Genomic DNA, 8,614 nt, shown 5'->3' with positions numbered 1-8,614 from the left:
TGAGCAGAGAGTGTTTACACATATAAAAAGAGCCCATGAAAAAGTTGTAAAGGGCTTTCGACTCTAATACCCGATGGATTGTGAATAGCCCTAGTCCTGAAGAGGCCAGAATTGATTGGCTGAAACGCGTCGACCATAAAGAGACAGCAGATACATATAAATAATTTTGATTAATTTGAATAGTGTGTTGAGGGATCTTTAAGACATTAGGTTTAATTAGTTCCACCTAATTGTTTTCCTCATATGAGTCTGCGTGATCTCAATAGGAATGTCTGTTTAAGGGTTTGGTGAGACATCCTAACTCGAAACGAAGGGCTTCTATTCTGTTGTATATATGTAAAAACTATTTGTATATACAAACGTGTTTGGAAATCAGAAATGAGAGATATATAAATTTTCTTACTTGATAAAAATAAAAATCATTTGGTAATAACCGCTAACGTGTCTGTGGGTCATGATGAGATAGGAGGCTATATAAAAGAGATAAATATACTTAGTGTGGTCACAGTGATATAAACACTAATATAGGGAGTACTTTATTTTTATTCCTTATTATTTCAAATTATAATACATACCGTATAACCAAGGTACCAATTTCTTATTTGAGTCTATATTACCCAGGTACCCTTTGGTTTAATGGGTTTCCCCTGTCATACATATAGTATAAGGAGGCGTTCCGGCGCCTACTAAAAGTGGCTGAGTGAAATTTACAAGATTTCACTCAGTCACTTTTAGGCCAATTCTGCGTCAAAACCCTGCGGCTGCTTGAAGCAGGCGTAAGGCTTGACGCAGCATTGGACAGATAGGGCACCCCCAAGCATTGCTGGAGCTGCGTCGTGCTTGCGACGCAACTCCAGCAATGCGCCGCCTTTACGGCACAGATGCGTCACGCATCTGTGCCTTTTTTTTCCCCATGGTGCGCCGCATTGTAAATGCGGCGCACCATGGGTGGCGGAGCTGCGGCGCACAATATCTGGTGCATCCCTGGGGATGCGCCAGTTATTGTAAATCTGCCCCGTAGTTTAGCATTTTGTACAGCTCCGGTACTGTTGGTTTACACTAATAATTTTAATTATTTATACAGGCGGATGGTAGCTTTTTATTTGCATAGTACGTGTCGAGAATATAAACATGTGGATAAGGTCTGAACTGCACAGTTTTTATAAGAAAAATCCCCTGTCGGGTAGGCTTCTGTAGTATACAATAGCCGGACTCAAGTAGTTGATAAAACTGCCTTTAAAAGGTATTGTTTTGCACATTTATGCTCGCCTCCCGCCAAACGGCAGAGTTACCAGCTGAGAAGTATCGATCAGGGAAAAAGATCGCTTGCCTGTTCAATTGCAGACTAAACATGGTGCCACTTTCGAGCGCTTTGTAAGGAGCATTTGCAATCTCACCAACTAAAAATGACATTTAAAAGAGCGCAGCGCCCCTTCATTCCGCTGCTGCCCTAACCACAGACTTCAAAGACTCATCCGTTTGTTCGGATTGTATAAGTAATTTATCAGATCAATTCGGTTGACAGTAACTACAATCAAATTGTTTAGAAGCCCGTTCATGTTTCCAGCTTTGGCATTTCTACGAGCATAAATATAGTCCGCTGACATTCGTTCTGTCCTCGTTTATTGGAAGGGATGGATACATCTTGGGCAGGGAGTGAGAGGCCTGCCCCTCGAGATGGGACGCTGCACAACTGCAGGCATTCCACAGCACATTATGCTATCATTATGTTGCATACTTGCTCTCCTGTCTATTTCCATGAGTGATGCCACTCCACAGAGCCTGTTTAATGTGCACGTCTTTTCTGTCAGCACTACAGATAATCTATCTTTGCTAACCAGAGACAGCAAGAATTTCACTTGCCTATTGCACCATGACACTCTAATGGGTGTGTTCATTCACCAACAGAACAAGCATTGGAAATGCAATAGGGCTCGCATTAGGAAAGTTTGAGCTATTGGTCTTATAAATGAATTTTTTTTTATTTGTTTTATTTTTTAAAATAGCTAAATTAATAGCTTTGTCATTTACAATGCCAATAGTTCTAACTTTCGCAAACACCTATAGCATTTGTAATGCAACATGTTTTGTATTTACGTGACTTAGATGTATTGATATTACAAATAACAATGGTTTTTAATTTTTGTAAATAATTAATACTTAAATAAATTTATGTAATTTGTAATGGCAATAGCTTAAACTTTTGCAAATAACTTTTGTGAAGATTATGTTCAGTGTTTTTTATTGTGACGAAAATCCAAAAACAGAAGTGAAATATTAACATCTTTTTGTGATTTTTAATAAAGCAAGAAAGCTTGAAAACCGCTTGAAACATTGAAAGAACATATTTGAACCAGTGATGCTGTGGTTGCGCTGAGTGATGCTGTGGTTGCACTGAGTGATGCTGTGGTTGCGCTGAGTGGTGTGTGCATCAGTGGAGCTTAGTGGGTGCATTGGTGGAGCTGTGTGGTGGGTGCATTGGTGGAGCTTAGTTAGAGCATCGGTGGAGCTGTGTGGTGGGTGCATCAGTGGAGCTGTGTGGTGGGTGCCTCGGCGGAGCTGTGTGGTGGGTGCCTCGGCGGAGCTGTGTGGTGGGTGCCTCGGCGGAGCTGTGTGGTGGGTGCCTCGGCGGAGCTGTGTGGTGGGTGCATCGGTGGAGCTGTGTGGTGGGTGCATCGGCGGAGCTGTGTGGTGGGTGCATCGGTGGAGCTGTGTGGTGGGTGCCTCGGCGGAGCTGTGTGGTGGGTGCATCGGCGGAGCTGTGTGGTGGGTGCATCTGTGGAGGTGGGCGCATCGGTGGAGCTGTGTGGTGGGCGCATCGGTGGAGCTGTGTGGTGGGTGCATCGGTGGAGCTGTGTGGTGGGTGCATCGGCGGAGCTGTGTGGTGGGTGCCTCGGCGGAGCTGTGTGGTGGGTGCCTCGGCGGAGCTGTGTGGTGGGTGCCTCGGCAGGGCTGTGTGGTGGGTGCCTCGGCGGAGCTGTGTGGTGGGTGCCTCGGCGGAGCTGTGTGGTGGGTGCCTCGGCGGAGCTGTGTGGTGGGTGCCTCGGCGGAGCTGTGTGGTGGGTGCCTCGGCGGAGCTGTGTGGTGGGTGCCTCGGCGGAGCTGTGTGGTGGGTGCCTCGGCGGAGCTGTGTGGTGGGTGCCTCGGCGGAGCTGTGTGGTGGTTGCCTCGGCGGAGCTGTATGGTGGGTGCAACGGTGGAGCTGTATGGTGGGTGCAACGGTGGAGCTGTAAGGTGGGTGCAACGGTGGAGCTGTAAGGTGGGTGCAACGGTGGAGCTGTATGGTGGGTGCAACAGTGGAGCTGTATGGTGGGTGCAACGGTGGAGCTGTATGGTGGGTGCATCGGTGGAGCTGTGTCGGTGGAGCTTTGTGGTGGCTGCATCGCTGGAGCTGTGTGATGGGTGCATCGCTGCAGCTGTGTAGGTGGAGCTGTGTGGTGGGTGCATCGGTGGAGCTGTGTGGTGGGTGCATCGGTGGAGCTGTGTCGGTGGAGCTGTGTGGTGGGTGCATCGGTGGAGCTGTGTCGGTGGAGCTGGGTGGTGGGTGCATCGGTGGAGTTGGGTGGTGGGTGCATCAGTGGAGCTGTGTGGTGGGTGCATCAGTGGAGCTGTGTAGGTGGAGCTGTGTGGTGGGTGCATTGGTGGAGCTGTGTCGGTGGAGCTGTGTGGTGGGTGCATCGGTGGAGTTGGGTGGTGGGTGCATCGGTGGAGCTGTGTGGTGGATGCATCGGTGGATCTGTGTGGTGGATGCATCGGTGGATCTGTGTGGTGGATGCATCGGTGGATCTGTGTGGTGGGTGCATCGGTGGAGTTGGGTGGTGGGTGCATCGGTGGAGCTGTGTGGTGGATGCATCGGTGGAGCTGTGTGGTGGATGCATCGGTGGAGCTGTGTGGTGGGTGCATCGGTGGAGCTGTGTGGTGGGTGCATCGGTGGAGCTGTATGGTGGGTGCATCGGTGGAGCTGTGTGGTGGGTGCATCGGTGGAGCTGTGTGGTGGGTGCATCGGTGGAGCTGTGTGGTGGGTGCATCGGTGGAGCTGTGTGGTGGGTGCATCGGTGGAGCTGTGTGGTGGGTGCATCGGTGAAGCTTAGTGGATGCATTGGTGGAGCTGTGTGGTGGGTGCATTGGTGGAGCTTAGTTGGAGCATCGATGAAGCTGGGTGGTGGGTGCATCTGTGGAGCTGTGTGGTGGGTGCATCTGTGGAGGTGGGTGCATCGGTGGAGCTGTGTGGTGGGTGCATCGGTGGAGCTGTGTGGTGGGTGCATCGGTGGGCCTGTGTGGTGGGTGCATCGGCGGAGCTGTGTGGTGGGTGCATCGGCGCAGCTGTGTGGTGGGTGCATCGGCGGAGCTGTGTGGTGGTTGCCTCGGCGGAGCTGTGTGGTGGTTGCCTCGGCGGAGCTGTGTGGTGGTTGCCTCGGCGGAGCTGTATGGTGGGTGCAACGGTGGAGCTGTATGGTGGGTGCAACGGTGGAGCTGTATGGTGGGTTCAACGGTGGAGCTGTATGGTGGGTGCAACGGTGGAGCTGTATGGTGGGTGCATCGGTGGAGCTGTGTCGGTGGAGCTGTGTGGTGGCTGCATCGCTGGAGCTGTGTGATGGGTGCATCGCTGCAGCTGTGTAGGTGGAGCTGTGTGGTGGGTGCATCGGTGGAGCTGTGTGGTGGGTGCATCGGTGGAGCTGTGTGGTGGGTGCATCGGTGGAGCTGTGTGGTGGGTGCATCGGTGGAGCTGTGTCGGTGGAGCTGTGTGGTGGGTGCATCAGTGGAGCTGTGTGGTGGGTGCATCGGTGGAGCTGTATAGGTGGAGCTGTGTGGTGGGTGCATCGGTGGAGCTGTGTGGTGGGTGCATCGGTGGAGCTGTGTGCATCGGTGGAGCTGTGTGGTGGGTGCATCGGTGGAGCTGTGTGGTGGGTGCATCTGTGGAGCTGTGTGGTGGGGGCATCTGTGGAGCTGTGTGGTTGGGGCATATGTAGTGGGGGCATGTGTGGTGGGTGCATCGGTGGAGGTGTGTGGTGGGTGCCTCGGTGGAGCTGTGTGGTGGGTGCCTCGGTGGAGCTGTGTGGTGGGTGCATCGGTGGAGCTGTGTAGGTGGAGTTGGGTGGTGGGTGCATCGGTGGAGCTGTGTCGGTGGAGCTGTGTGGTGGGTGAATCAGTGGAGCTGTGTTGGTGGGTGCCTCGGTGGAGCTGTGTAGGTGAAGCTGTGTGGTGGGAGCCTTAACGGAAATTACAACTCTCAAAACAAAAAAAAATCTATCCTTTAACGATGCTGGATAAATTATGACAAGTGCTTGCTACTGTTCCAACAGATACATGCAGAAAAATATGTAGGACTTTATTCTGGAAGGAAAACTATATCACAGAAAAGAAAAGAGTACGAACGGTAAATGAGAGGGTTGTTTGTTAACATCTGCATTGGGAGAAGGTTTTGTTAAACCGGTTGGTGTTTAATTAATACCGAAGCTACACTATATTTTAAGGAATGACGAATTTTAAAGGTCTGCTTAGAAAATGATAAGTAGCAGGGCAAAATAAATCGCAACAATGTGTGCAGAAAGGAAAGAAAATATATATGAATGTTGTCTGGGCACGGCAACAGCACATGGCAACATAACTGCGCCTTAGCTAGCTACTACACAGTGCACTCAGTACTTAAACCAAAACTCCGAAAAGCCCTCTTAAGGAAAGAGTGAATAGATATATGAAGGACTTCAAGAACATTCACCGCCCATTTAAAATCAAAAGTACAAGGCCTGTGTTGTAATTAAATTATGCTCTACAAAGATGCAGGGAGACCTGTTCCTTTGTCTTGAGTGTTGCTATACTCTGGCGAAACCTGCTTGGCCCAACAGCCAGCCCGAGAAAGCATTTCTTAGTGGTCGGCATAGCCCGAACACCTAAACCCCACCCATGCATCCTTAATTAAGTCTATCAAGCCACTGGCGGTAATTGTTTGAAACAAAATTGACGCTTCACGCACTACTAAAGGTGACGAGAAAAATTATTTGAAGGGGCCAGGTCATGGGACCCAGGCATTAAACGCAACCCCTTACGCCGGTGCCTGAATCACTAAAAGTAGGAAATGCAGCGCTGCACTGGTGTGAGAAACATGAAATGGCAAGGTTTGATTGTCTTCAGACCGTACGTGGCAAGCCAGTAAATTCATAAATACAAGGTTTCCAAGGTGAAAGAATACACGATAAAAGGTAAGACAAAATCAGACGTACTGCCAAGGTTTGGCTAATGGGGGCATACATCAACACTTGACTTTATGCAAACATCCCATTGCAGCTTATGACGCCTCCGACCTCCACTCCAGCCTGACCCGACATCTCCAAAGGCTAATTGCTGCGCAGCTGGAGAACGCAGCTTGACATACCCGAGCTCTCAAAATACTAAACCATGTGCGTCAGCACAAGGAAACGAATAAAAATCGATCTTGTCCATGAAGCAACTTAAATGTCTGGCCTTGAATTTTTTCCAATCTCACCTCCCGTGCAAACACGGGATGTAGGGAAAAAGTGACTAGTGCTGGAAAAAAGCAATCAGCAGGTCGAGACTTTATGAAGAGTGGGTGGTAGGACAAGGCAAGACAAGCCAGCCGCCTAGGGGGACAAGTAGAGGATTACCCACTGTCATACAACCAGGAAAAGATGTTCCTTTGCTCAGGGACAGGGGGTGGCAACAAGCTGTCACTTCGAAAAGGGCACATAAATCTAGCATTAGTTATGAATCTACAGTATTTTAAACTATCCACGATGTGTTGCAAAAAACAATCAAACTGCTACCTGAACAATTCTTCACATGGGAACTAAGGATTAAAGCCGGGGGTCCTTTTCGCCCAATCCGGGTTCCTCACCAGACAATGAAGACTAGTCTGTCTAATTACAGATCGAAAAAGTAATTCATTTTGGAAAATACACTAAAAAACAGCTAGACTCGGGTGCAATCTAATGGGGCAAGAGATAACTCAACTGATGTGTGGCATGCCTTCCGCTATAACTCAAGGAGAATGCATACTTTTGTAAAAGACCCCAAGAAGATAAGTAGTGCATGGAAATATCTTTGCTTTTCAGATTTTCAGTTAGTTACATCCAATTTACAAAAACTTTTTTTGGGACGAAAATTGTGAAAGAAAGGGTATTGTTGAGCGCAGAGTGTGATATACTGCACACTAGGACAACAGTTGTGAGACGAAACTGAAAATACGGCCGGCAGGCAGTGAATAATTAGGAGGTGACAAATGACCTGGGACGGCTGCCTTTGATGTGGTAATGCGAGGCAGGCAGGCAGATGGCTGGTGGCATTGTGCACGCGCTTTTTAGGGCTTGCGCTTGCGCAATGGCCTAAAAAGCACATGCACTTAAAGGAATCGCCAGTTGAATCGCCAGTGGTGGTTCAACACTGGATAAGCCCCATTAGAGCTTCCAGCTGTGCTCATGCGCACAGCAGGCGAGCCCTAAAAAGGCAGTGTCCAGAGCACCAGCCATTGTGGGGTCAGGCACTGCCACCGACAACAAAGGCATAGGGATTTTCAGAAACCCAGAAAAGCAAGCAGTCTCACGTTCCCATACTTCAGTGACACATACACACATTCGCACGCAGGCACACACTCAACACACTCGCGCGTGGACCAGTGCTTTAAATGGGCCGGTACGCACTTTTCAATTTTCTTCCCTTGAGTACCGGAACTTTTCAATACAGAAAGGAGAGTACCGGTACTCACAGGAGCTTAGCAGCACGCATTTCTTAGCTACTCCCAGACTGTCAGTTAATTATAGAGCACCTTATTGGCTGGCTGTGCGTGTGATCAGGTTGCAGAGCTTGTGCTGCAATCAGCAGAGAGCAGCATCTTCACTTCCTTGACTAAATGAACAATATGTGCGCATTAACCGTGGTTTACATCGCCATTTTACACACAACCACCCATTCTCATTGCACGATTATGTTTAGATGCGTTTTGTTGTGCCGGCTGATGCAGGCGCGCAACGCTTATCAGGATCAAAGGGCTTCAGCCAACCCCCAACGAACACCCCCCCCCCCCCCCCCCCCTCACGTCGTGTGAGACAGCTTCCTGGGTAGACACTCAGCTGGTCCCGAGTGTAATCTTTGCAGGCCTTTAATGGACCGTTTACTTGCTAACGAGGGCTTATCTCACCCCTTCTTAGAGCCCCTGCGTCTCCCACTCTGCATCTTTCTGGAAGAATCACCCCACCCCCCACCCCGATGTTTTTAGTAGCCCCCCCTCACCCCGAAATGTGGCTCTAGTTGCCCCTCTGGGCTGATATATGCACCATCGGTCTGCCGCCTGGTCTGTTACGATGTGGATTGGAGCGGGCCGATTGTGTGCCCGGGCGCACTTTAGCAGACACAGGTGTTCCGGCTGGGGCTCCGACCAACATAAATCTTCATTGAGCTTTATCTCGCCCGTCACAATGTACAGAGGGGAAAGAGGTAGGCCTGCGCTTCTCCACAACCGCTTTGATTATAGAGAGAGAAAAGGTAAGAGAGGTAGAGAGATTGAGTGATGCAGAAAGAGGACAGACGGATTGGTAAATACCAGGAAAAGAGATGAAAAGCTCTAGAAAGACAAGAGAAGAGAATGAAGTAAGGCAACTGA

Source organism: Lissotriton vulgaris, unplaced genomic scaffold (genome assembly GCF_964263255.1).
Source record: "Lissotriton vulgaris unplaced genomic scaffold, aLisVul1.2 SCAFFOLD_500, whole genome shotgun sequence".
Lineage (NCBI taxonomy): Eukaryota > Metazoa > Chordata > Amphibia > Caudata > Salamandridae > Lissotriton > Lissotriton vulgaris.
Note: the sequence above shows the minus strand (reverse complement) of the source record.